The 25,789-nt window shown below is 49.7% G+C and overlaps 1 long non-coding RNA gene across 1 annotated transcript in view; it reads left to right on the top strand.

The window, feature by feature from the left end:
• Nucleotides 1–342: 342 nt before the first annotated feature.
• LOC140910055 (uncharacterized) overlaps nucleotides 343–25,789 on the top strand; it is a 36,259-nt gene continuing 10,812 nt past the window's right edge. The window contains exon 1 of the long non-coding RNA XR_012158409.1: nucleotides 343–412. This is a non-coding gene — a long non-coding RNA (uncharacterized lncRNA). The remainder of the gene's footprint in view (nucleotides 413–25,789) is intronic.

Raw genomic sequence — 25,789 nt, 5'->3', positions numbered from 1 at the left:
CATCTGGTAAAATTACTCGTATTCAAGCGAGTTCAACGGCAATCAGTCAGAACTATGCAGTACAAACGTTCAAGTTAACATCAAATTAACTCAGCCCTGGTTAAAAAGAAATCCTGCGTATGTAACCCATGTGCCTAATAGGGAGATATCTCTTTAAGAGACCCATTGCGGGGTGGTGGGAGTGAGTTGTGCCTGGGTCATTGTTGCTAGACAGATTAAGCAATCCACATCCAGAAGCTTTTGGAATTGGGGGTGTTAGTTTTGGGTCTGCTCCAATAGAGTCCCTGTGGCTGGGGTCAGATTCCAGGAGGGCGAGCAGACAGGGCAGCTGCTTTGCAGGGGACCATGTGCCCTGGGTGAGCTGGGGCAGGAAGCAGGCTGGTGTCCTGAACTCTGAAGCATTTTGCAGCAGGTTAGTGATATTATATACCCTCTAACAGGGAAGCCTGGGCAATGCTAATTATAGCATGGGAAATTGGGAGGGGAAAATAACTTCTATTTTAATTGTATGTTTGAATGTGGTTTTGATTTTAGCCAAACTGTTCTAGTTACATTGTCTGAACTAGCCTGAGCCACCAGCTGTTCTTTAACTGTAGTAATGGGGAAAGAGTCATTTCTAGTTTGCTATTCTCAGGTTTGTATTTTCTTGTAACAGGGGTTTCTTGAAATCTGTACACGTAACTGGGTGGTTGGTTAATCAGTTCGCTTACTGGCTAGGTGACTGGGAACTTTCAGTTTCCTCTCCCTGTGTTTCTGTGGGGACTGAACTGTTCAGGTTTTAATTTGTTTTCTTTATTTTTGTTTATGTATAACTGTGAAGATAATGTCTGTGGATTATAAAATAGCCATGTTACGTTGTTAAAATTCTTTGTTTCTTTATCATAAGATGTTATGAAGTTATTTAATTAAATTAATTTCTTTCGTTCTTTTTGGGGAATGTGGGGATTGACCTGTGCTGAAAATCCTTAGAGCTTGAACTCTGGTCTCCAGCTACTTTCTATAGGAGCTGGGTTGTTTTTTACGGCATCGGAGATGGAAAATGAAGTGAACTCTAGCCCACCCAAAGGTTACAAATTGATGCCCGAACAGACAGGGACTTGAGGATTGCTCAGAGCTCACCTCTGAATTCTTTTGAGGAATATTGCAGCAGTTAGTTATAAAAGAATCTGGTGTTATTGAATATTATTGAATTTGTGCACTGTGTTAATATTATTAAGATCATGGAAACTTGCACACAGTTAGGGTTAGATCCCTATGGGACCATTTTGGTCAGTGATGTGTCCCCTGTTGATAGTACAGCAGAAATTAAGAGGGCTGTTAGAATCTTTGGTCATGTGACTAATATGAGGCGGGTGAAGGGAGAACAAAAACATGATTCTCTGTGAATTTGAAGGAATCAGGGATATTCTGTGCATTCTGACAGAGGGTTCAAGACTGAGACACAGGCTGTGGTTACACCCATCAGTGACAGACAGACTAGGTGGTTAACAGATGCTACACCAATTATAGACCGAGGTCCAGTAGAAGCCTTTACTCCTGCTGTGCGTCTCCCTCCTGACATGCAACATCTTTTGTTAGAGAGAGTGCTGAAATCTGCCAATGAAATTGTGACTGATGTGAAATTTAAATTGAAATGTTTTTTGGGTCATTCACCCAGACCCAATGGAGAAGTAGATTATCCTGCTTGGCGAGCACAAGCCAAAAAGATGATGGAAGACAGTAAGATTTCTGACAAAGTCAAAAGAAAGAAGATGATCGAAAGTTTATTACCCCCAGCATTGAAGGTGGCCTTAGGAGCTGGTAGCAAGGCATCTGCTGTAGAATGCTTTGATATTTTAGAGAAGGCATATGGCTTAAGGCTCAATTTTCTGAGACCCACCAACACACTAGAGAACCACCTTCTGTGTAGCTGACTACACTACACACATTAGCCCAAGAAATTTTGGAGGCTGGTGGGGTAAAAGATACTGAATTGGACTCTTGTATACAAGATCAATTTTTCCGTGGTTGTTGGCATGAATCCTTATTAAATACACTCTTATTAAAAGGGATTAATTGTAGTGGTAGAAAAAAGAGCATCTCTTACACCACACTCCTTTTTGAGGTGAGATCCATTGAAAGGGAGCACTCTGATAAACAGAAGAGAAAACTTCAACAAGAACTAGAAGAAAAAGGAAGGCCATTGAGCAGGAGTAGTTTGCAGTTGATAAAGGCATATGAAAATCCTCCCATGAAGAAGTCACTGCACTAGACTGGAAGGAGAAATATCTGCAGGGTGAGCAGCAGTTGCTAGGACTGCAGTTGACCCAGCCAAGTTCTGAAACGTCCATTTCAGACACACAATTTACTCCTCAAAGACCCAAAGAATTTAATAAACAAGCAATACCAAGATTTAACAAAAGAAATACTTTATGTTTTAAATGTGGGCAAATAGGACATTTTCAGAATGAATGTCAGAATTCTCCTAACCCCAATGTAATACATGAGCAGCTGACTGGTACACATTCAAATCAGAGCAAGTTTGAGCCAGGAAGAAAAGAAACTAACAACTCTCAGAGCAAGGCTGCTAGTCAATGGGTTCAGGAGACAGATGTTACCCAAATGGGTGTCAGTGAGGCCATCCAGCAGTTAGTGGGACCTGCTTGTCATGGCTATGTATACCTAGGTGGAGTAAGGAGTACCTGCCTAACAGATACTGGTTCTCAAGTTATTTGCATATGTGAAACGGTCTATAATGAGCATTTATCTTATCGAAAGTTACAGTCAATTGGCAGTATACTTCAGATAGAAGGGGCAGGAGGGCAAATGGTTCCATACCTGGGATATATAACCTTGAAGATACGATTCCCAAAGTTTGTGTCTGGGACTAACAAACAACATGGGGTACCAGTCTGCGTTTGTCCAGACTAACGTGTGAATCAACAAGTGTCAACGCTCATAGGCACCAATGGTCTGAATTCGTAAGTGGGATTTCATTACCAAATGAGTGGGCTGAAACTTATAATCAATTTTTACTCAGTCAGAGGTTACAGCAAGAAGCTGACGGTGGGCTAGCGGTTCTTCCTCAATTTGTTAAAATCACTGGCTCCAGTGTGAGAATAGGAGTACATGTCAAAACCTTAACAAGGAAGGATGTCATATTGAAACCTCACTGACATTGGGAAGGGGCAAGCAGTTGAGTGGATAAAACCAGTGCCAACCCAGGTTTCAGCAGCTGCGACTGAAGAGAGAGATGGTGTCATACTGCCACTCAGCTCTGAAGGATCAGCTCTCAGTGCTGCTGAGAAGAAAAGGATTGCTGAGACTTAAGGAAGGAAGCTTATAAGGCTTTTGCTGTTCATGATCTAGACTTTGGAAGAGTTTCAGGAGTGACACATCACATTGAATTCACAAATAATCTCCTTTTAAAGAACTAGAAGGGTTTCACCCTCAGATTTTGAAGATCAACGTCAGCATCTATGTGAGTTGGTGGCCCTTGGAGTGATTCAGGAAACATGTAACCCATATGCATCACCTGTGGTGTTGGTGTGTAAGAAGACTGGAGCTCTTAGGACGGTGGTGGATTATAGAAAACTGAACAGCATAACCAGAAAGGTTGCCTATCCATTACCCAGGACAGAAGAAACCTTTGCCTTATTGGCAGGACCTAAATCGTTTTCTATATTGGATCTAAAGAGTGGATACTATCAAGCTCCAGTAGAGCCGACTGACTGTCTGAAGACAGCCTTCACTACACCGTTTGGTAATTGGCAATTCAAAATGATGCCTCAAGGTCTGACTAATGCTCCAGCTACTTTCCAACGAATGATGGAACGTGTTATGTCTGGTATGAATCTCACAGAAGTTGTAGCATTCTTGGATGACTTAATCATATTTTCAACCACGTTGGAAGAACATGAGGAATGTCTCCTACAAGTTTTGAGAAGACTTCAGGAATATGGTTTAAAACTTGCACCATCAAAGTGTAAATTATTTCAAACTTCAGTGAAATATCTCAGTCATATCATTTCTCAAGATGGGATCTGTCCAGATAAAGAGAAAACTGATGCTATCATCACTTGGCCAGTTCCAACTACTCTCAGAGAACTTCGTAAATTCTTAGGATTTGCTGGTTATTACCGACGATTTGTAGCAAGGTATTCTATTATTGCAAAACCTTTGAATTCTCTTCTTGCTGGTGGCCCTAAAGGAAGTAGATGGAATAGAAAACAGCCACTTGAGAGTAGATTGGATGCAGCTTGCCAAGAGGCCTTTGAAACCTTGAAACAAAAGCTGACTACTGTACTCCTCCTTGGGTTTGCTAATTGGAGGCTACCATATATTCTGCATACTGATGCCAGTACTACTGGGTTAGGTGCAGCTTTGTATCAAATACAGGACTAATGGGAAGCCACGAGTTATCGCTGATGCCAGAAGAGGATTGAACAATAGTGAACGCAATTATCCAGTTCACAAGTTAGAATTTCTAGCCTTGAAGTGGGCGTTTTGTGATAAGTTCCATGGTTTCCTGTATGGAGCCCAATTTAAAGTAATGACTGATAACGACCCTCTTACTTACATCCTGAAGACTGCAAAGTTGGATGCGGCTGGCCATAGATGGGTGGCAGCCCCGTAGGGTGACCCGAGGTCCTGATTTTATAGGGACAGTCCTGATATTTGAGGCTTTTTCTTATATAGGTGCCTATTACCACCCCCCCCATACACACACACACACACTGTTCCGATTTTTCATACTTGCTATCTGGGCACCCTACAGCCTTGTCACTATATAACTTTGATATCATTTATAAATCTGAAATGCCAGTCTTGATGCCGATGCTCTTTCTCGGTGACCGCATGGTATTCCAGGGATAGCTGTTTGCTTTTCTGACTGCCGCTGCACACTGCATGGACGTCTTCAGAGAACTCTCCACCATGACTCCAAGATCTTTCTCCTGATTTGTTGTAGCTAAATTAGCCCCCATCATATTGTATGTATAGTTGGGGTTATTTTTTCCAATGTGCATTACTTTACATTTATCCACATGCAATTTCATTTGCCATGTTGTTGCCCAATCACTTAGTTTTGTGAGATCTTTTTGAAGTTCTTCACAGTCTGCTTTGGTCTTAACTATCTTGAGCAGTTTAGTATCATCTGCAAACTTTGCCACCTCACTGTTTACCCCTTTCTCCAGATCATTTGTGAATAAGTTGAATAGGATTGGCCCTAGGACTGACCCTTGGGGAACACCCCTCTCCATTCTGCAAATTTACCATTTATTCCTACCCTTTGTTCCCTGTCTTTTAACCAGTTCTCAAACCATGAAAGGATCTTCCCTTTTTTCCCATGACAACTTAATTTACATAAGAGCCTTTGGTGAGGGACCTTGTCAAAGGCTTTCTGGAAATCTAAAGACACTACATCCCTGGGATCCCCCTTGTCCACATGTTTGTTGACCCCCTCAAAGAAGTCGAATAGATCAGTAAGACATGATCTCACTTTACAGAAACCATGTTGACTTTTGAGCGGAACATAAATTGTTGTGCTAGGCCAACGGGGACTGCAGGAAGCGTCATGGGCTGAAGGATGTGCTGGCCACCACTTCTCACAGCCTCCACTGGCTTAGAGCGGTGAACCGTGGCCAGTGAGAGCTGTGACCGGCCGAACCTGCAGATGCGGCAGGTAAACAAACCAGCCCGGCCTGCCACGGGGCTTACCCTGGCGGGCCGTGTACCAAAGGTTGCTGATCCCTGATATAGCCTGTGTGATTCACTTCCTAGAGGCAGGTTATAGACCAAAGCTGGAGGAGGAAAAGAAGGAGAAATATGAGACTCGGTTATATTTATGGGAGTGGTCCAAACTTTTCATTTCAAATGGGGCTTGTACCGGAAAGCACAACGGCAATGAGAGAATAATCCCTATACACATCGGGATAGAGCACTAGAAGGCATCCATGATGAAATGGGTCATCTTGGGACTGAGAGAACTTTGGAATTAGCTAGAGACCGATTTTATTGGCCTAGAATGACCAAAGCAGTAGAAATAAAATGCCAAGACTGTGAGCGCTGTATTAGAAGAAAAGCTAGAGTGGAAAAAGCTGCCAATCTTATGAACATTAAATTATATGCTCCTCTGGAACTGGTTTGCATAGACTTTTTAACCTTAGAGCCAGATGCTTCCGGCACTAAGAATATTTTTGTGGTGACTGATCATTTCACTAAATACGCTCAGGCTTATCCAACGAAGGATTAGATGGCCAGAACGTGTGCTCTGGGAGAATTTTATCACGGGAGAGGTGACACACACATATTCCCGTACACCTCTCTCACACGACCCTCACTGCCCGGCGCTCTCCACCCTCCATGCCTGGCTGGGCCCCTGGGACAGACCCACCTCTCCTGGTACCTGCTGCCACATCTTCCCGAGGCAACACATGGCGGGGGACACGCAGGGTCACATGTCCCCCCTCCCCAGATTTCTGCCAGGGTTCACACCAGAATGGGTCCAGCAGCAGCTATTCTGCACTGTGTGGGAGGGAAGGGGCAGGAGCTGCTTTCAGCTGCAGGGGAGGTGGGGGGAAAGGGATGACCTGGCCTGTGTCTTTGCAGAGCTCGTGGCACCTTAGAGACTAACCAATTTATTTGAGCATAAGCTTTTGTGAGCTACAGCTCACTTCATCGATGAAGTGATCTGTAGCTCACGAAAGCTTATGCTCAAATAAATTGGTTAGTCTCTAAGGTGCCACAAGTACTCCTTTTCTTTTTGCGAATACAGACTAACATGGCTGTTACTCTGAAACTTTGCAGAGCTCATCTCTTCCCCCGCCCACCCCCTGGGGCTGGAAGCAGCTTGTCCCTTCCTGCCCGCACAGTGCCGAAAGGCAGCTAACACCTCCAGGCTGCTGCTGGCCACCGACAGAACCCACCTGCCTCCTGTCCCCCGGCTACAGCACGGGCAGGAAGGGGTTGGGCCCCAAGGATGCATTGTGCACCATGGTCCAGGGAACCTGACTGCAGGGGCTTCAGCGAACCCGGCCAGAGTGGTGGCTCAGCAGGGGATGGAGCAGCCCCGCACTGGTTGGTGGGGAGGTGAAGAGGGTGCTAAGCCCCTGCCCGGGGGGCTGCTGTGGAGTCTGCAGGGTTGGGGCACAAGCAGGCTAGAAATCCTCCCCTCCCCCGCCACTCCAGAGCTTAGCTGAGGGGCCGAGAGGCTTCCCCGGGCCAGCGCTGGGTGGGGATTCGGCACAGGGAGGGCTCGGCTCCTCCTGGCCAGCGTCCCGGGCCGGAGGGTCTTGGGCTTTCCCGGGGCACCCGCCCAGCCAGAGGCGGTGGGGGAAGGACGGAGCCTGCCAGCCAGGCTGTTGGTGAGCTGGGCGCGCCGGCCAGGGGCTGGCTCTCTGCACACTAAACGGGGGGATACGGAGCAGCAGCGGGGCTGGGGAGGGGGCGAAGGGCAAAGCAGGGAGAGGACAGCCAGAGGGGGAGCACGTAAAGGGCTGAAGGGTGGCAGCAGAGGTGACAAGTAACCGGCCGGCACCTCCCTGCACTCACCATACACCGCAGCACGCAGCCAGTGCCGGTCGGAAATGAGACTGAGAGCCATCACACAGCGGGGGCTGCGCTGATGGACCGGCAGGGAGAGCGCCCGGCCCTGCACACTGCAGCTTTGCCCTGCCACCAGCCTGGCACGCCACCCCCATTGTTGGCCACTGGACCCCACCACTCACCACTGGTAGGCAGGCAGCTGGCGAGCAGGGATCCGGCCAGTAGCAGGACCTGCCAGTACTGATGTGGGGGAGACAGAAAATATGGGACAATTTGCCCATTTTTAAGAAAAAGTCGGGACACCTGCATGGGAGCCTAATTGCGGGACTGTCCCTTTGAAAACAGGACGTCTGGTCACCTTGTCACAAGCCAAGGGCCGGGAGCTGGGAACTGCTGATTTTTAATCCTGCCTCTGTATGCCTGGGGCCAGTCGGTTCACTCACCAGGGAACTATTCCTGTGTTTAAAGTTATGCACATGCGTAAGGGCTTGGGGCCTCAGCGTGCTTCCTGCTCCCACAGAAGTTAATGAGAGTTTTGTCCCGGACTCCAACGGCTGCAGGAACAGGCTTTTAAAAAGGGCCGCATCAGCTGCAAAAGCGCAATTATCTGTGAGCACTGTGAGCTGCCAATTTCTCTACAAACTACAACCCATAAATCACAGAGGCCGGGGCTCCCACAGAAAGGGAATTGCAATCAGCTGGCCGGGCTGTGTCTCAGGCTGAACCTTGATGTGTCTTAGACTGTATCTCTGAAGCGCGTCCTGACCGTGCAGTGCATTCTGCCAAGTAGTAGCTGGTTCTCGCAAGGTTTCATTGCATTTCTACCAGCCACTCAGTCCAGAGGCCATCATCTGAGAACTGCACCCCAGGGGAACACTCACCATCAGACACAACTCCTCAAGCCAGGACGGTGCAATCGGCCAGCCAGTCTGACCTACCACTGACAGTAGAAGTGTGGCTGAATCTCATGAGCCATGACAGAGCTGGTTACATTTTTAACAAAGACTGGCTTAGTAGATTAACACTCAGTTTGGTTCCAAGTGGCTCATGGGGAGCTGTTGTTAGTCATTTTGGACAGCTGCTGGGCATCCATGAAAATGTTCACAGATCCCCAAAGTCTCCTGGATTTTATCAAGGCTGAAATTCCATTCGGCAAGTCAAGGGGCCAGGGAGGAGAAATGACACCATGTGACTCAAGTGACCAATCATGCCCCACAGATCGTTGGGCGCTGAACCAAACAGGTCATGAAGGATGCAGTGGATGAAATCTGTTTGTGTAAATAATTCAGTGAATCTTCACCTCTAGATTCATAGAAATCGGGGTCCATTTGCTGCCCAGAAAAGAGAGAACTCAGTGGTGAATATTCCTAATGAGTCATTCAGCCAGCGCTAATCAATAGCATCAAATGCCACCTGGAAAAACCATACACTTAGCAGCAAAGCAATATGAAACTTCTGTGCTGAGCCCTGAATCCAAGATGAAATTCACCAGATCTCAGGTTCCATTAGAAACTCAGGGGGAACCGGGCTAGGACTGAAACAAACCCTGCCATGATTAAAGGAGGAGCTGATCCAGGTGGAAACCATGGTGGGATTCTGTGCCTTTGCTTGATTTTGGCCCCAAACCAGGTGAAATGGGGTGGTTTTAGCCATCTGGCTGCAAGATTTTCAGTTCACTCAAAACAAAACAAAATGGGGGTTAGATCCCATATGAGATGAAACCAGAATAGGCTCATGCAGCTCTGCCTTTATGTGAGGTTGTCAAAGCACTTTGAAGATATAAATGATTTAATCCTGCAGGGGAGTAGGGAAGTTTCACGAGCCCCATTTTACATATGAAGGACACTGGGGCACAGAGAATTCAAGGCCAATATTTTCAAAAGCATCTGTCTGGGGTGCTCTGCACCCTGCAGCTCCCATTGCACCCCGAGTGAGTGAACACTAGGTAATCTAAGCCTAAGTGATGTTACAAAAGGAGCTGGAAAGAGAACCCAGGAGCTCTGGCTGCCCAGGTCTGTGTGATCTAACCATTAGACTGATTGCCTTCCTTTCAGAAATCCACAGGAACTAGGGGAGGGAAGGGAACCTGAAATTGCTGTGGCCAATCAATAATGCTGTACTTGTGCATGTCCAGTTTCTCTGCTGCCATATGATGGATTTTAAAAGCAGACTGAAATGTGGATTTAAACCATGAGGAAGGTAAAGGGCAGCTGATTGATTATTCAGTCTTTTCAAGAACCTTTGACAGAAAAACACAAATGAGAAGCTGGCTGAAAATGAGATGCCAGCAGCTGCCAAGGTCTGGCTCTTCCATAATGGAATGATTAAAACATGCCGGAGCGATTCCAGAGACGGAGTCACAATGCAACCTATCCAGGAGGATTATCACAGCAAGCGCTGGTTAGCATCCCTCTACCTGCCAAGCAGGGACTGGATTGCAGCCCCAAACCCTGAGGCAATTTCAAAATATCTGATTGTGGCACGAAATAATGTGCATGCAGGACCAAAATATGGCTCGCCTGATGTGGGAGGGAGACTGTGAAGGAAGCCATTTCGGCTCCCCGTGCACCTGTTTTTGATATGTGTGCATGTAACTACCTGGTGCGGGCGTAGGACACATCCCCACTCCCCTCCCCCACCTCATCCACAGAGGATATGGGCAGGGTAGTCAATAGGCGGACTGTGAGCCAAATCGGGACCACCAGATGTTTTTGAACCTCAAAATCTTTTTATTTACTCATTATTATTGTTATTATTTTAAAAATAATTTTCTCTGGAGTCTGGACCATGACTATACCATGAGCAAGAAATTTGGACCTTGACAAAAAAATTGACTGTCCCTGGGATATGGGTCTGTTACAGCTCTCAGCTTGAGAGCCTGGCTGGTTACCACAAACTTCAGCCATTCATGATCTCAACCGTGGAGGTCCCTGGGTCGATCTCTGTGGTTGGCCGGGATGGGAACTGTCATAGGTGGGCATCTGGGTTTCACAAAGGTGCTGAGCACCTGTAGCCCCCATGGAATGCAGCTGGGACTGTGAGTGCTCAGCCCCACTGTGAGTCGGGGATTAACCCTGGGCTGGAAGTCTCTCAAAGAGCATTAAATGCCTTTATTAGGGAAAAGTCAGTGGGAAGTGGCAGCTCTGACATCCTGTTCCATTTATTCCTGAGTCTATTCCTGCCCTGTCCAAGGGCTGTGGAAGGGAACCAAGGGGTCCGGACTGAGTGGGGTTCTTGGGTGGAGTTTGGGGACAGTTTAGCAAACAGGGTGCCCCCACCACACTGGTCAGTGTACTGCAAGGGTCATAGAACATAAGAACGGCCAGACTGGGTCAGAGCAAAGGTCCATCTAGCCCAGTGTCCTGTCTTCCGACAGTGGCCGATGCCTGATACCCCAGAGGGAATGAACAGAACAGGTGATCATCAAGCGATCCATCCCCTGTCACCCATTCCCAGCTTCTGGCAAACAGAGGCTAGGGACACCATCCCTGCCCATCCTGACTAATAGCCATTGATGGACCTCTCCTCCATGAATCTATCTAGCTCCCTTTTGAATCCCGTTATAGTCTTGGCCTTCACAACATCCTCTGGCAAGGAGTTCCACAGGTTGACTGTGCATTGTGTGAAAAAATACTTCCTTTTGTTTGTTTTAAACCTGCTGCCTAGTTCTTGTGTTATGAGAAGGAGTAAATAACACTTCCTTATTTATTTTCTCCACACCAGTCATGATTTTATAGACTTCAGTCATCTGCCCCCTTAGTCGTCTCTTTTCCAAGCTGAGAAGTCCCAGTCTTATTAATCCTCTGGCAAAGAGTTCCACAGGTTGACTGTCGATCGGGTCATGCTGGGTAAGACGGACTTGTCTTAGACAGACAGGAAAGAGGTAAGAAGAATAATGCAAGGGTGGAAACAAGCACTGGGGAGAAGGCAGCAGGAACGGTAGGGTTCTCATCTCAGGAACGAGCTAGTTCAGAACAGAGCCATGGAAACGGAGCTGGTGGGGGTGGGGGGAGACCTGTGGAGCTGCCTGGGGGCTGCTTGCCCGCCCCCCCCCCCCGCCCAGGGCAGGTGGAGGATCCCTGCCGCAGTTTCTCGCAGCTCCCCGCCTGGCTCTTACCGTCAGAGCCCAGCGCGGATATAAAATTTGTGTCCGCATCTGCGTTGCTATTGGCAGAAATGGTCCACAGCTATAAAGCGGAGACCCGCGGATTTGCAGGGCTCTACCCACGCACCCACTTGCACCAGGGTCGTACACACTAGGGCTGGTTTTGCTCAGCTGAAGTCAATGGGCTGCACCGACTTACCCCCGCTGAGGATCTGGCCCGCTTTATCACCAAACTGGCCGAATACACCCACCTCCCCCTGCCGCTCCCAGGTGAGATTCTATCTGCCTCTGTCCTCGGCCGTAGAGCCCGGCCGCGGGACAGGGGAGTGGGATTGCGGGGTGGGGAGTGGGATTAAAAAAAGAGCTGCAAACAACACGAACGGCCCAGCCAGCCACCGCCGCCCTCTGGCTGCCCAGCTCTGAAGGCCGCGCAGCCGGGCAGGGGTGCGGGTGGCGAGGGAGACTCTCGCGGCCTGTGCCTGGGGATGGCGAGGGGTAGGGGCTCCCCGTCCCCTCGGCACGGCGATGCGGGGGCTCTCCGGCCATTTGCATGGAGGGTTAGAGGTTTCTAATCCCTTTGTGTGGGGAAGGGGAGAGGCAGGGGCTGCGCCTCCCCTTGTCGCAGTGCGTGAGGATGCCGATCTCTCTGCATGGGTGAGTTGGGAGGGTCGGGGGGGGTCCCCATGCCATTGCACGGGGTGCAGGGAGTGGGTGGGTGCCGGTGGGGAGACATCTGCTGACTGCAGCACATCCAGCCGTTGCTGGGACAATTTTAGAGGGTCTGGGATTCCACAGGTCCCACAGGACCTGCTGGCATAATAGCAGGAGTGGGATAAAAAATCAAGAAACGGTGCGGGAGCAGGTGGGATTGGGAGTGGGTATTGTGGGGCGGGGCGGGAGCGGGCTCTGCTCTGCAGCCTCAATGCCGCCCTCCACCATGGCTCAGGTGACACACCTGCAGCCTCCGTAAGGGCTCCATTGGCTCTCAGAGACAGAATGCAGCTCTTTCCTGTCCTCAGAGGGTACGTAATGCTCGGGACCGGCCAGAGAGCAGGCGGGGGACTGCCTGGCTGCACAAGCAGCTCTGATGTTATTAAGCTTGTCCATAAAATGATGACAAATAAAAATGGCAACCAGTACGGCAGGACCTCCGAGATAACCATGGATCGGTCTGGGTTAAGAAGTCCATCCAGAGCATTACATAGAGTTGCAGACAGGGCCATCCTTCGGGTTTATGGAGCCCTGCGCAGTATTATCAAACTGGTGCCCCTGTGCCTGACAGCAGCCCGGCTCGCGGCCTGGGGGGAGGACGAGGCAGCAAGGGGTACCGAGCCTCAGACCGGCGCACAGTCTCAGTTCCCCGCAGAGACCCCCGTACCCTCTCCCTCACGCAGAGCGCACGGTGCTGGAGCATTCGGCTCTGTGAATACAGCCCCTGCTTAAGGAGGCTGCAGCGTGCACTGGGTGTGCGGGAGCCGACCCGCTCTTACCTGCTGTCCCGGGCACTGGGTGAAGCTGCAGGCTGGGGACGCCCGGTCCCCAGCCCTTCTCTTCTGCCTGTGGCCCCGCCCATATTCCACCCCGCTCTGCCCCAGGCCCCGCCCCCACTCTGCCCAGGCCCCGCCCTCTCCCCACTGTCTCCCTCCTCTCTTCCCTCCCCCTCCCTGCTCACCCCCTTCCAGGCAAATCCCTGAACCCAAATGAAGCAAAGGACATTAGAAAGAAATTGCAGGAGAGTGTTTTTTTCAAAAGACAATGGAGCATGTTTTCCATGGCACGCCGGAAGGTGAAGACTGGACACACAGAAGGTACCTAATTAAAAGCACAAAATTTAGGAATAAAAAATGTCGGTCACCGGTATTTTGATATACCCTGAAATTTGTTAGATTTGCAAAAACTCCGTGGTAAGGGCGAGTCAGCTGCCCTGCTGAATCCAACATGAAATGTCATGGGATACACGAGGCACATCTTCTCTGTTTTACGTTTTCTTAATTAGTATTTTTAAGCTGATTTTCTATTTTAAATGTACTCTTAAGCCTTCAGAAAGGAATCATTCCAGATGACTACATATCTAACTCACTGAAACAAAGACATTATTTAAAATGAATCAGTCACAGAGGTTTAGTGTGTTCATAACAATGTTCCCTGCTTTTTGAAAAAGGGAACACTCATTTGCTTTGTGTGATCTCCATAACAAGAGACATGTTTATGAAATTTCACCAACTTTGAATTTCCCCACTATATTTTCCACTGAATGCATCCAATGAAGTGAGCTGTAGCTCACGAAAGCTCATGCTCAAAGAAATTGGTTAGTCTCTAAGGTGCCACAAGTCCTCCTTTTCTTTTTGCGAACACAGACTAACACGGCTGCTCCTCTGAAACCTTTAAAAATATGTTTCCAAAGATTTTAGGCATAACAAAGGATTTTATATCTTGCTAATTACTGATTTTGCTGGAGGGTTCTCTTAAAACTAGTTCATCAAATAGTCAGAAGTAAAGAAAGGGAAAGTCGTTTGTCCAGCTATCTGGCAGGAAACGGGTGTTGTCCCTTTAAGGGCTGTCTTCAAGAGCGGGGTGAAGGGAGAAAGGGATGGACAGAAAGGACAGGAAGACTTTGGAAGCAAGTTTTTTGTACTATCGTAATTCAAATGAAAATGTGTATTTTAGATGGGGGTGGTCTTTTGAAGGATTTATTTCCAAAACTCTATGTCCAAGCACCACAGTAACGCACAACCGCTTTTGTCAGTACGTTCAGAAACTGACCGTCTATACCTGGGGGTTGGCAAATGCCTGTTAAGTGGCTTCATTACCAGTGAATGGCTCTTTACCAGTGTCAGTGTTGTGCTAATAGGGCTGGCAGGCTGGAGGCTTTTTCACTTGTAAGTTACTAGATCCCCTCCGGAGGAAGACTCGCCAGGCTGCACCAGCCAGCTGTGATGGGAGCCTGCAGGAAGGGTCAGAAGAGGGATAGGAAGAAGGGGAGAGGGTGGACATGAAGACCCAGGGGTGCCCCAAATTTTTTGGTGCCCTACGCAGCCCGGTATGCTGCGTACGCCTAAGCACGGCCCTGGTCACAGAGCAATTCTTGCTGGTGGAAATAATATGAGAGAAACAAACTGCCTTTGCGCGAGCAAGAGACCCACAATCTATATTCTTAACAGGCCGTATTCTTAGCACTCCGATGAAGTGAGCTGTAGCTCACGAAAGCTTATGCTCTAATAAATTGGTTAGTCTCTAAGGTGCCACAAGTCCTCCTGTTCTTTTTGCGGATACAGACTAACACGGCTGCTCCTCTGAAACCAACCATTACTAATTGTGTGAATTGATATTTGAGCTTCCCTAGCACCTTTCATCAGAGGGTCTCAAAGCTCAGCTCCTCTGCTGACGAGTGCTGTAGAAAAACCAGACAGGAGGGTGTGCACGGCAAGGGATGCGACAGGTTCGCCGGCTGTGCAGCATGCAATTCAGTAGAGGTTCTATATAAATAAGCAGGTGTAGAGCCAAATATAACAATTTTACCCTTTAATAATAACGGTAACAACTGTATCTGCCTCCTGCCCCCTTCTGGGATTTAATTCTCAGGTAGGACTCTCATCGGGGCATGATCAAAGTGGAGAAATAGCCCCTTTATGCCTACAGACTGGCAGTGATAATGGCTTTATTTATAGTGGCTAATTAGTTTCTGGGATATGCCAGCCGTTCGCACTCCGCTAATGATGATTTTGTCTGGATGTCGGTGGGTTGGGGAGGGCTCTTGTGTTGATCATGCAGCTAATGGCATGCAAACGCTCCTCGGGCCGAGCTCAGCGAGGGTGGCAGAGGACACTGCCCTGTTAGGACAGAATAGGGGTGTCGGGCAGGGCCTGGCACCAATGGAAGTGGCTGGACCCAGTTCAGATCTTCAGTTACACAAATGCAAATCCAGGGCTACCAATGGAGGTACACTGGCCTGGTACAGATCAGACACGCTGCTGCAAATCTGGAGCCGCTCCACTGATTTCAGTGACTGGGATGTAGCCGGGTGTCTCTGAGAGCCAAACCTGACCCTTCATGTCCATTTTGCAGAGCAGATCTATCTGGGTTCAGCTCCCTGGGCAGATCTCTGTTCTCCATTGCCCATGCTGCGAGTTACTCTTCTGCCACGTGTTATTAAAGTGTGTTTACCTGCTCCACCAGCCTTGAACGGGATTTTCCTTGAGCAGTTGGGCAAGCAGTTTACATATGGCTGAGGGCCTAGCGTCACCTAGTGGTCTGCTGTGCTATTCCATACTGCTGTATCTGCTGCCTCGTTCCCTGCTCAGTGGAAAGCAGAAGAATAATAATACCCGGCTCTCCTATAGCGCTTTTCCTAAGCAGATCTCAAAGCACTTCATAAAAGAGGTCAGTACCATCACCCCCATTTGGGGAAAATGAGGCACACAGCAGGACAGTGACTTGCCCAAGGTTACCCAGCAAGTCAGTGGCAGAGCTGGGAACAGAAGGTGACTTGACTTTCATGAAGCCTTTAGGAGGTGTTATATATATATATGAATGATGGGAATTTTTGCAACATATTCCCTCTTAACCATGGATTTCCATGGGAAATTTAACTTGTGTTTGTAGCTACCTGGAAGCCTGGGCTAGTCAAACACTCACGATTCTTGTCTGGACGTCAAGAACCCGACTGCTGGAACAAGCAGGGGAATCAAATAAAAAGGACATGCAGCAGCCCCACCCACAGGGGTGATCAAAGCCGAATGCAGCTCCAGGCGCAGAGATTCTGTGCTGCGATCTAAATCTGAGACCAGGCCCTAGGCTGAACTCAGCATTCAGTTCTGACTCTAGCCCCAAACCTTCTCCGCCATCGGTGGGTTTTAATGTAGTCCCAGCCCATCCTTATCGCTATGTCCACCAGGCACCGGGGCAGCCCTCTCATCAGTGTGTCAGTTGAGTTCCCTGCGTGTGATGGAGCTAGCATGCTAAAAATAGACAGGGAGGCTCAGCAGTACAAGGAGCAGGATGGGCTAGCGGCCTCAAATCCCGCCCGGGACCCTAGGTACATACTCAGGACAGCGAGCCGTTCCTCTTGTTCACGGGTCGCCCTGGTGTTTTTCGCGCTGTAGCCGAATCAGACCTAGTGCGGGTACGTCCCCTTGAGCTGGAACGCACAGCTCCAGCTCCATTGCAGCCGCACCCTACGTGACTTAGGGGCCCAATGAATTTGACTCTCTAGGTCTTTCCCACAGCAAATCAGCATCATCACCTCTGACCTTTCCAGATGGAGCCTTAGCCAGCTTCTGCTCATCCGAGCTCCGATCGCAGCCGGGTTCTGGAAGCCAAAGCCACCCTCCCACTTGGGTCTGGTCAACAGGAGAAGCGCATACGGAGAAGCGCCAGAGACTGCTGGCAATGAAGCGGGGTTGAGCCGGGACGGTGTCCCTGTGGGAGGCGTCCAGGGACCCTGTGGTGCAGCTCGGAGTGGTGGGGGTTGCTGAGTCAGATTGTGACATTCCCTTCTGAGAGTTGGGATGGACTCAGCGACCCACCGAGGTGCTATGGAGCACTTAGAGGCATGGGCGGCTGGTATCATAGGCCAGGGGAGGCTAAGCCTCCCCTAACCCAGGCCATGCTCATGCCCACGCTCGGCCCCGAAGCCCTGCTCTCATTTCCCTGAAGGTGGTGGGGGTCAGCTCCAGCTGGTGGCCTGGAGCTTGGGGCTTGGTCCGGCTGGAGGCCTGGGGGGTGGGCTGGCAGCCAGGGACCGGGATGGCAAGGGGCAGCTCGGGCTGGCTGGTAGCCCATGTGTCGGGCCAGGGTTTGAGCCAGCCATCAGCCCGGGACAGCTCAGGCCGGCCCGGAGGTTGGGGTGGTCGGCGCAGCGGTGGTGGGGCCGGCCAGCAGCCTGGGGTTTGGGGTGTCTGGGGCGGGCAGGCTGGGCTCCTTCAGCCGCCGGGGGAGGTGGGGAGGAGCTTGGGGCTCCGGAGGGCAAGGAGGGACGGGGTCTTGGGTGGAAGGGATGGGGCCATTGGGCTAGCCTCCCCGATGGGGTGGTTCATGCACCAGCCATGCTTGGAGGTGTCATTTTGTCATTTGAGGTCCCTGCCTGTCATGCTAAGCAATACTGTTGCATTGTTCTCTTGCACCCCCATCTGTCTGTACCCGTCTGTTGTCTCTTGCCTTACACTGAGAGTGTAAGCCTCTTGGGACGGGGACCATCCTCTTGTCCTGTGTTTGTACAGCCCCTTGCACAGTGAGGTCCTGCTCCATGACTAGGGCTCCAAGGCTTTACAGAAATACAAATAATAATAAAGCATGCAGGATGCTTTTCACAGGAGAAGAGGCCTCTGGTTTAGTAGCCTGCCCTACAGCCTGTCTTACATTCTCTCCTGCCCGCTGCCCCAGTTTCAATGGAATATGACATTCTTCACTTCCTGTCCTAAACTGGTGTGCAGTGCTGCATTGTGCACTGCTAAGCAACTGCATGCTGCACCCCAGACGTAGCTGCATTTCTCTGGCAGGCGAAGTGAGAACCTCATCCACAGCAATGTGCTGACTGGCTTTCTCCTCTGACCCGGTGCGGCTGGAAGCCGCCTGAGAGAAATGAGTCACCGGATCCGGAGCACGGAGGTCCGAGTGCCCTGCTCCCATTGTGTCCGAGGGACAAGCACAGAACAGTGCCCTGCAGTGACGTTTCCTAGCACCACCCATACCTCTTCATTCGTTCTTGGCTACAGGGCCACAGTCCCCACTGCCTTAGATGTACTATGGCTTCACGTCACTGATCTCAGGGCAAGGCCACCAGCAGAGCGGTCCCATTACTTTCCTGTCGCAGCCCCTCGCCACCTCGTTAGCCTCCCGCACCCCGGTACAGCGGGAGTGCTACCACCCCCATTGCACAGATTGGGACTGAGGCACCTCACAAGGGCCACATTTTTAACCATATCTGGGTGCCTGCAGATGCATTTTGGCCCCTGGTCGGGTCGGGCTTTTCGAAGTGCCCGAGTCCCACTGATTTCAGTGCCAGCAAGGCGCTTTGGAAAATCCCCTAGCTTTGGATTTTTGGGAGCCTAGTTACCTTTACAAATCTGGCTCTAGGTGACTTAGTTGGCTACGTACCATTTTCAAAAGTGATTTAGGCATCTCAGAGGCTAAGTCTCATTGGAAGCCAGTAGAGCTTGGAGCCTAAGTCACTTTTGAAACTGAGGCATAGCAAGTCCCTTAGGCCTTGGACCATGGAACGGAGCAACAGCTCCATCCCTGTAAAAATCTGGGCCTAGATGACGTGCTCAGTGTCCCAAATGACAGCTGCAGAAGTGTAGGGAGTTGAACCTGGGTCACCTCCTAAACTGTGGCCCCCACCCCCCAGGCCATCATTCTGCTTTCGCATACCCCCCTGACAATCCCTCCCGAAGCTGCTACACAGCACACAATGCAGCGCTAGAAGGTAAATAACCAGCTGATATTCAACACCCCACCCATCACTTCCCCTTCGCAACCTCAGCTTCCTCCCTTCCACCGCCCACACAACTCAACTTCCTCCTGAGTGCCTGCAGGGCACCCGGGATGCCAGCCGCAGCCAGTGCCCAAACCCGCAGATTTCAAGCCTGTATCATTTGTACAGACAAATTCATGCCAAACACTGTTTAAGAACATAAGAACGGCCAGATTGGGTCAGACCAAGGGTCCATCTAGCCCAGTGTCCTGTCTGCCGACTGTGGCCAATGCCGGGCGCCCCGGAGGGAATGAACAGAACAGGGAATCACCAAGTGATCCATCCCCTGTCGCCCATTCCCAGCTTCTGGCAGACAGAGGTTAGAGACACCATCCCTGCCCAGCCTGGCTAGTAGCCATTTGTTTCCCTTTCCAGGGATGCTGTAACATTCTGACAACCTGGGCCTTCACTCACCCCTCTCCTCGTCCCTTCCAGGGCCTCTTGCTGTTAAAAAAGGGCTAGGGCAAGGCGGGGAAAATGGAGTCACAAGTGATCGGAGACTGGCAGCTTGTGGCTCCGCTATACAAGGAACTGCCTCCTGTTGTACTGGAACAAGGAAGTAGCTGGGGGATGTGAGCAGTTCCGCTGGGTTTTCTTGGAAATTGGTTCTGAGGAATCAGAGGCATTCCTCAGTACGTGTTTACTATAGATGTTCAAAAGAGGACTATGTCTGATGTGTTATATGAGAGAGAGGGAGGGGGGAGAGAGGGTGTTGGGGGTGTGGAGTGTGCAGTTCAGCGTTGCTGGGGACTGGAGTTGTTTAGCTAGAAGGAAACCCCAAAAGTGAGCCACCTTCTCATCCCAGAGCATCTTTGCAGCCCCGGGGAGCAGTACAGCATTGCCCTTCCTTCCTGTCCATGGCTTGTTCCTCAGGACTCATCGACTCTAAGGCCAGAAGGGACCATCACAATCATCTAGTCTGACCTCCGGCACAGTGGAGGCCACAGAACTTCACCCACCCCCTCCTGTAATAGATCCAGAACTTCTGGCTGACTCACTGAAGACCTCAAATCATGATTTAAAGACTTCAAGTTACAGAGAATCCGTCAGCCTGGTCACGACCCTGCAACCGTGTCCTGCCATCTCGAGGGTAGTCAGCCTCTAGTCATAGAATCATAGAATATCAGGGTTGGAAGGGACCTCAGGAGGTCATCTCGTCCAACCCCCTGCTCAAAGTAGGACCAACCCCAACTAAATCATCCCAGCCAGGGCTTTGTCAAGCCTGACCTCAAAAACTTCTAAAGAAGGAGATTCCACCACCTCCCTAGGTAACCCATTCCAGTGCTTCACCACCCTTCTAGTGAAAAAGTTTTTCCTAATATCCAACCTAAACCTCCCCCACGGCAACTTGAGACCATTACTCCTCATTCTGTCATCTGCTACCACTGAGAACAGTCTAGATCCATCCTCTTTGGAACCCCCTTTCAGGGAGTTGAAAGCAGATATCAAATCCCCCCTCGTTCTTCTCTTCCACAGACTAAACAATCCCAGTTCCCTTAGCCTCTCCTCATAAGTCATGTGTTCCAGTCCCCTAATCATTTTTGTTGCCCTCTGCTGGACGTTTTCCAATTTTTCCACATCCTTCTTGTCGTGTGGGGCCCAAAACTGGACACAGTACTCCAGATGAGGCCTCACCAATGTCGAATAGAGGGGAACGATCATGTCCCTCGATCTGCTGACAATGCCCCTACTTATACATCCCAAAATGCCATTGGCCTTCTTGGCAACAAGGGCACACTGCTGACTCATATCCAGCTTCTCGTCCACTGTCATCCCTAGGTCCTTTTCTGCAGAACTGCTGCCTAGCCATTCGGTCCCAAATCTGTGGCGGTGCATTGGATTCTTCCGTCCTAAGTGCAGGACTCTGCACTTGTCCTTGTTGAACCTCCTCAGATTTCTTTTGGCCGAATGCTCTAATTTGTCTAGGGCCCTCTGTATCTTATCCCTGCCCTCCAGCGTATCTACCACTCCTCCCAGTTTAGTGTCATCTGCAAACTTCCTGAGGGTGCAATCCACTCCGTCCTCCAGATCATTAATGAAGATATTGAGCAAAACCGGCCCGAGGACCGACCCTTGGGGCACTCCACTTGATACCGGCTGCCAACTAGACATGGAGCCATTGATCACTACCCATTGAGCCCGAGAATCTAGCCAACTTTCTATCTACCTTATAGTCCATTCATCCAGCCCATACTTCTTTAATTTGCTGGCAAGAATACTGTGGGAGACCTTGTCAAAAGCTTTGCTAAAGTCAAGGAACAACACATCCACTGCTTTCCCCTCATTCACAGAGCCAGTTATCTCATCATAGAAGGCAATTAGATTAGTCAGGCATGACTTGCCCTTGGTGAATCCATGCTGACTGTTCCTGATCACTTTCCTCTCCTCTAAGTGCTTCAGAATTGATTCCTTGAGGACCTGCTCCATGATTTTTCCAGGGACTGAGGTGAGGCTGACTGGCCTGTAGTTCCCAGGATCCTCCTTCTTCCCTTTTTTAAAGATGGGCACTACATTAGCCTTTTTCCAGTCATCTGGGACCTCCCCCGATCGCCATGAGTTTTCAAAGATAATGGCCAATGGCTCTGCAATCACATCCGCCAACTCCTTTAGCACTCTCGGATGCAGCGCATCCGGCCCAATGGACTTGTGCTCATCCAGCTTTTCTAAATAGTCCCGAACCACCTCTTTCTCCACAGAGGGCTGGTCACCTCCTCCCCATGCTATGCTGCCCAGTGCAGCAGTCTGGGAGCTGACCTTGTTCGTGAAGACAGAGCCAAAAAAAGCATTGAGTACATTAGCTTTTTCCACATCCTCTGTCACTAGGTTGCCTCCCTCATTCAGTAAGGGGCCCACACTTTCCTTGACTTTCTTCTTCTTGCTAACATACCTGACGAAACCCTTCTTGTTACTCTTAACATCTCTTGCTAGCTGCAGTTCCAGGTGTGATTTGGCCTTCCTGATTTCACTCCTGCATGCCCGAACAATATTTTTATACTCTTCCCTGGTCATTTGTCCAATCTTCCACTTCTTGTAAGCTTCTTTTTTGTGTTTAAGATCAGCAAGGATTTCACTGTTAAGCCAAGCTGGTCGCCTGCCATATTTACTATTCTTTCTACACATCGGGATGGTTTGTCCCTGTAACCTCAATAAGGATTCTTTAAAATACAGCCAGCTCTCCTGGACTCCTTTCCCCTTCATGTTATTCTCCCAGGGGATCCTGCCCATCAGTTCCCTGAGGGAGTCAAAGTCTGCTTTTCTGAAGTCCAGGGTCCGTATTCTGCTGCTTTCCTTTCTTCCTTGTGTTAGGATCCTGAACTCGACCATCTCATGGTCACTGCCCCCCAGGTTCCCATCCACTTTAGCTTCCCCTACTAATTCTTCCCGGTTTGTGAGCGGCAAGTCCGGAAGAGCTCTGCCCCAGTTGGTTCCTCCAGCATTTGCACCAGGAAATTGTCCCCTACACTTTCCAAAAACTTCCTGGATTGTCTGTGCACCGCTGTATTGTTCTCCCAGCAGATATCAGGGTGATTGAAGTCTCCCATGAGAAACAGGGCCTGAGATCTAGTAACTTCCATGAGTTGCCAGAAGAAAGCCTCGTCCACCTGATCCCCCTGGTCTGGTGGTCTATAGCAGACTCCCACCACAACATCACCCTTGTTTCTCACGCTTCTAAACTTAATCCAGAAACTCTCAGGTTTTTTTGCAGTTTCATACTTGAGCTCTGAGCAGTCATACTGCCCCCTTACATACAGTGCAACTCCCCGACCTGTTGTGCCCTGCCTGTCCTTCCTGAACAGTTTATATCCATCCATGACCGTACTCCAGTCATGTGAGTTATCCCACCAAGTCTCTGTTATTCCAATCACATCAAAATTCCTTGACTGTGCCAGGACTGCCAGTTCTCCCTGCTTGTTTCCCAGGCTTTGTGCATTTGTGTATAGGCACTTGAGATAACTCGCTGATCGTCCCTCTTTCTCAGTATGAGGCAGGAGCCCTCCCCTCTCGCACGCTCCTGCTCGTGCTTCCTCCCAGTATCCCACTTCCCCACTTACCTCAGGGCTTTGGTCTCCTTCCCCCGGTGAACCGAGTTTAAAGCCCTCCTCGCTAGGTTCGCCAGCCTGCTTGCGAAGATGCTCTTCCCTCTCTTCGTAAGGTGGAGCCCGTCTCTGCCCAGCACTCCTCCCTCTTGGAACACCATCCCATGGTCAGAGAATCCAAAGCCTTCTCTCCGACACCACCTGCGTAGCCATTCGTTGACTTCCACGATTCGACGGTCCCTACCCAGGCCTTTTCCTTCCACGGGGAGGATGGACGAGAAGACTACTTGCGCCTCAAACTCCTTTATCCTTCTTCCCAGAGCCACGTAGTCCGCAGTGATCCGCTCAAGGTCATTCTTGGCAGTATCATTGGTGCCTACGTGGAGAAGCAGGAAGGGGTAGTGATCCGAGGGCTTGATGAGTATCTCGGCAGTCTCTCCATCACATCGTGAATCCTAGCTCCTGGCAAGCAGCAGACTTCTCGGTTTTCCCAGTCAGGGCGGCAGATAGATGACTCAGTCCCCCTGAGGAGAGAGTCCCCAACCACCACCACCCGCCTCCTTCTCTTGGGAGTGGTGGTCGTGGAAGCCCCATCCCTAGGACAGTGCATCTCATGCCTTCCAGTCGGCGGAGTCTCCTTCAGGTCCCTTCCCTCAGATGTATCATCTAGTCCACTCTCCGCAATGGTACCTGTGGAGAGAACATGAAAACGGTTCCTCACCTGTATCTGCGTTGCTGGTACATGGACGCTCCCCTTTCTTCTTCTGGAGGTCACATGCTGCCAAATTTCTTCACCGTCCTCCGGTTCCCCGCAGTGCAGCCTGCTCTGAATCTTCAGAACGCTGTGCCCGTAGAAGCATATCCTGATGTCTGTCCAGGAAATCTTCAGTTTCTCTTATGCAACGGAGGGTCGATACCTGTTGCTCCAGACCTTGAACCTTCTCTTCCAATATGGAGACCAGCTTGCACTTTGTACAGACAAAGTTGCTTCTCTCCTGAGGAAGAAAGACAAACATGGCACATCCAGTGCAGGTCACAACATCTGAACGCTCCCCATCCGTATTACCTTCCTTCTACGAGCTTCCTCAGGAGTTGTAGTAACTACTCAGAGAAGCCGGCAAGATGTAAGCCTCAGTGGGCTCTCCCCAGGTGAACTCCCTTTGTTAGCCTCTCTGCTGTTCGCCGCTCAGCTGGTTCGCAGCTGACTGGCTTTTTATAACAGTCAGGCCCACTCATGGCTCACCTGGAACAAAGCACTCCCTATTCACACTTTTCAAACAACCAGTCAAGCACACGGTCAAACTGTCCCCCCGTCAGACCCACCTGGTTGTGTTTGTATTATTTTCTTTTGTATCCTCTCACCTGCTTGTCTTCTGCAGTATCCCCACCCACACTGGGATACAGCGGTGCAGAGACACATCCCTGTGGCGGTGGAGGGAGGTCACCTGTCTTCAGGAAACCCAAAAGGGGTTGCACCAATATTACAAATCAGGTGCTGTAAACCAACTGTATTCAGGAGAAGGGAAACTGATTTCAAATTAGGGCAGTCAGCGCTCACTTTGCCTCTTCAGGCAAGTCTGTCCAGGAGAAGGAAACCTCTGATTTCAAATCTGAGCAATCCAAGCTCATTCGCCTTGGAAGACGAGCGGACTGATACCTGTTCCTAGCAGGGCAGCAGGCTATGGCACAACATGGAGAGGCTGGATTGGCCTACCAAGCCTTTGCATCCAAAACTCCTGGTTCCAAAAAAGGTACAGCAAAAAGTGAGGCTATCAGGATGAATTTCAAAACAGAGCATTTCAAAATGGTTCCTCTGCAAAATTACTCTGTTATTTCCAAGAAAAGTTCAGCTGTCTCAGGAAGAGAGATTGAGTCAAATCTGGAGACTAAATTCAGTAATTGAATTGAGAAACACATGGACTTTCATCCTTCTATGAAGTGCAAATCTCAGGGCAGACAGAACTCTGCGCTCGCTTCCAATGCCTCAGAGACTCACTTCGTTCCATTAGCAGGAGAGAGATTTACTTTCTACTTAATACTCCTCAACTATACTATACCAAAAGCGTTGCATTTGGTCTTTTATCTACAGCAGCACACTGCAATCTCATGTTTATCCAGTTATCCACCATGACCTCAAGGTATTTTTCAGTGTCACTGAAATCCGGGATACTGTCTCCCACGCTATAAGTGTAACCTGTATTCTTGGTTCCTAGATGTCAGACCTTGCATTTATCTGTATTGACACATGTCGTTCAAATGAACCCAGTCTACCAAGCAACCCAGATTGTGCTGTCAAACCATCACCATGTTCTGTTATTTACAACTCCACCTATCTGTCATATGCAAACTTTAGCAGCACAGATTTCATGTTTTCTTCCAGGTCACTGTTAGAAATAGTACTGGGGCAAGAACAGAAGACTTTGGTATCTCACCTCTCTGGGTGTTGATTTACATTTACAATTAACATTTACACTTACTTCTTGAGATCTAGCAGTTAGCCCGTCTTTAAACCCTTCAATATGTGCCGCATTGGCCTGGGATAGTGCTAATTTTTAAAAACCAGAACGTCACACAGGACGCCGGGAATTGCCTTACAGAAGTCTAGGTACATTATAGCAGCAGTTTTCTTTGTCAACCAAATTTATAATCTCC

This window comes from Lepidochelys kempii, chromosome 4, assembly GCF_965140265.1.
Source record: "Lepidochelys kempii isolate rLepKem1 chromosome 4, rLepKem1.hap2, whole genome shotgun sequence".
In the NCBI taxonomy this organism is placed as follows: Eukaryota; Metazoa; Chordata; order Testudines; family Cheloniidae; genus Lepidochelys; species Lepidochelys kempii.
The sequence above is the reverse complement of the archived record's forward strand: the minus strand, read 5'-3'. Positions and strand labels throughout refer to the sequence as shown.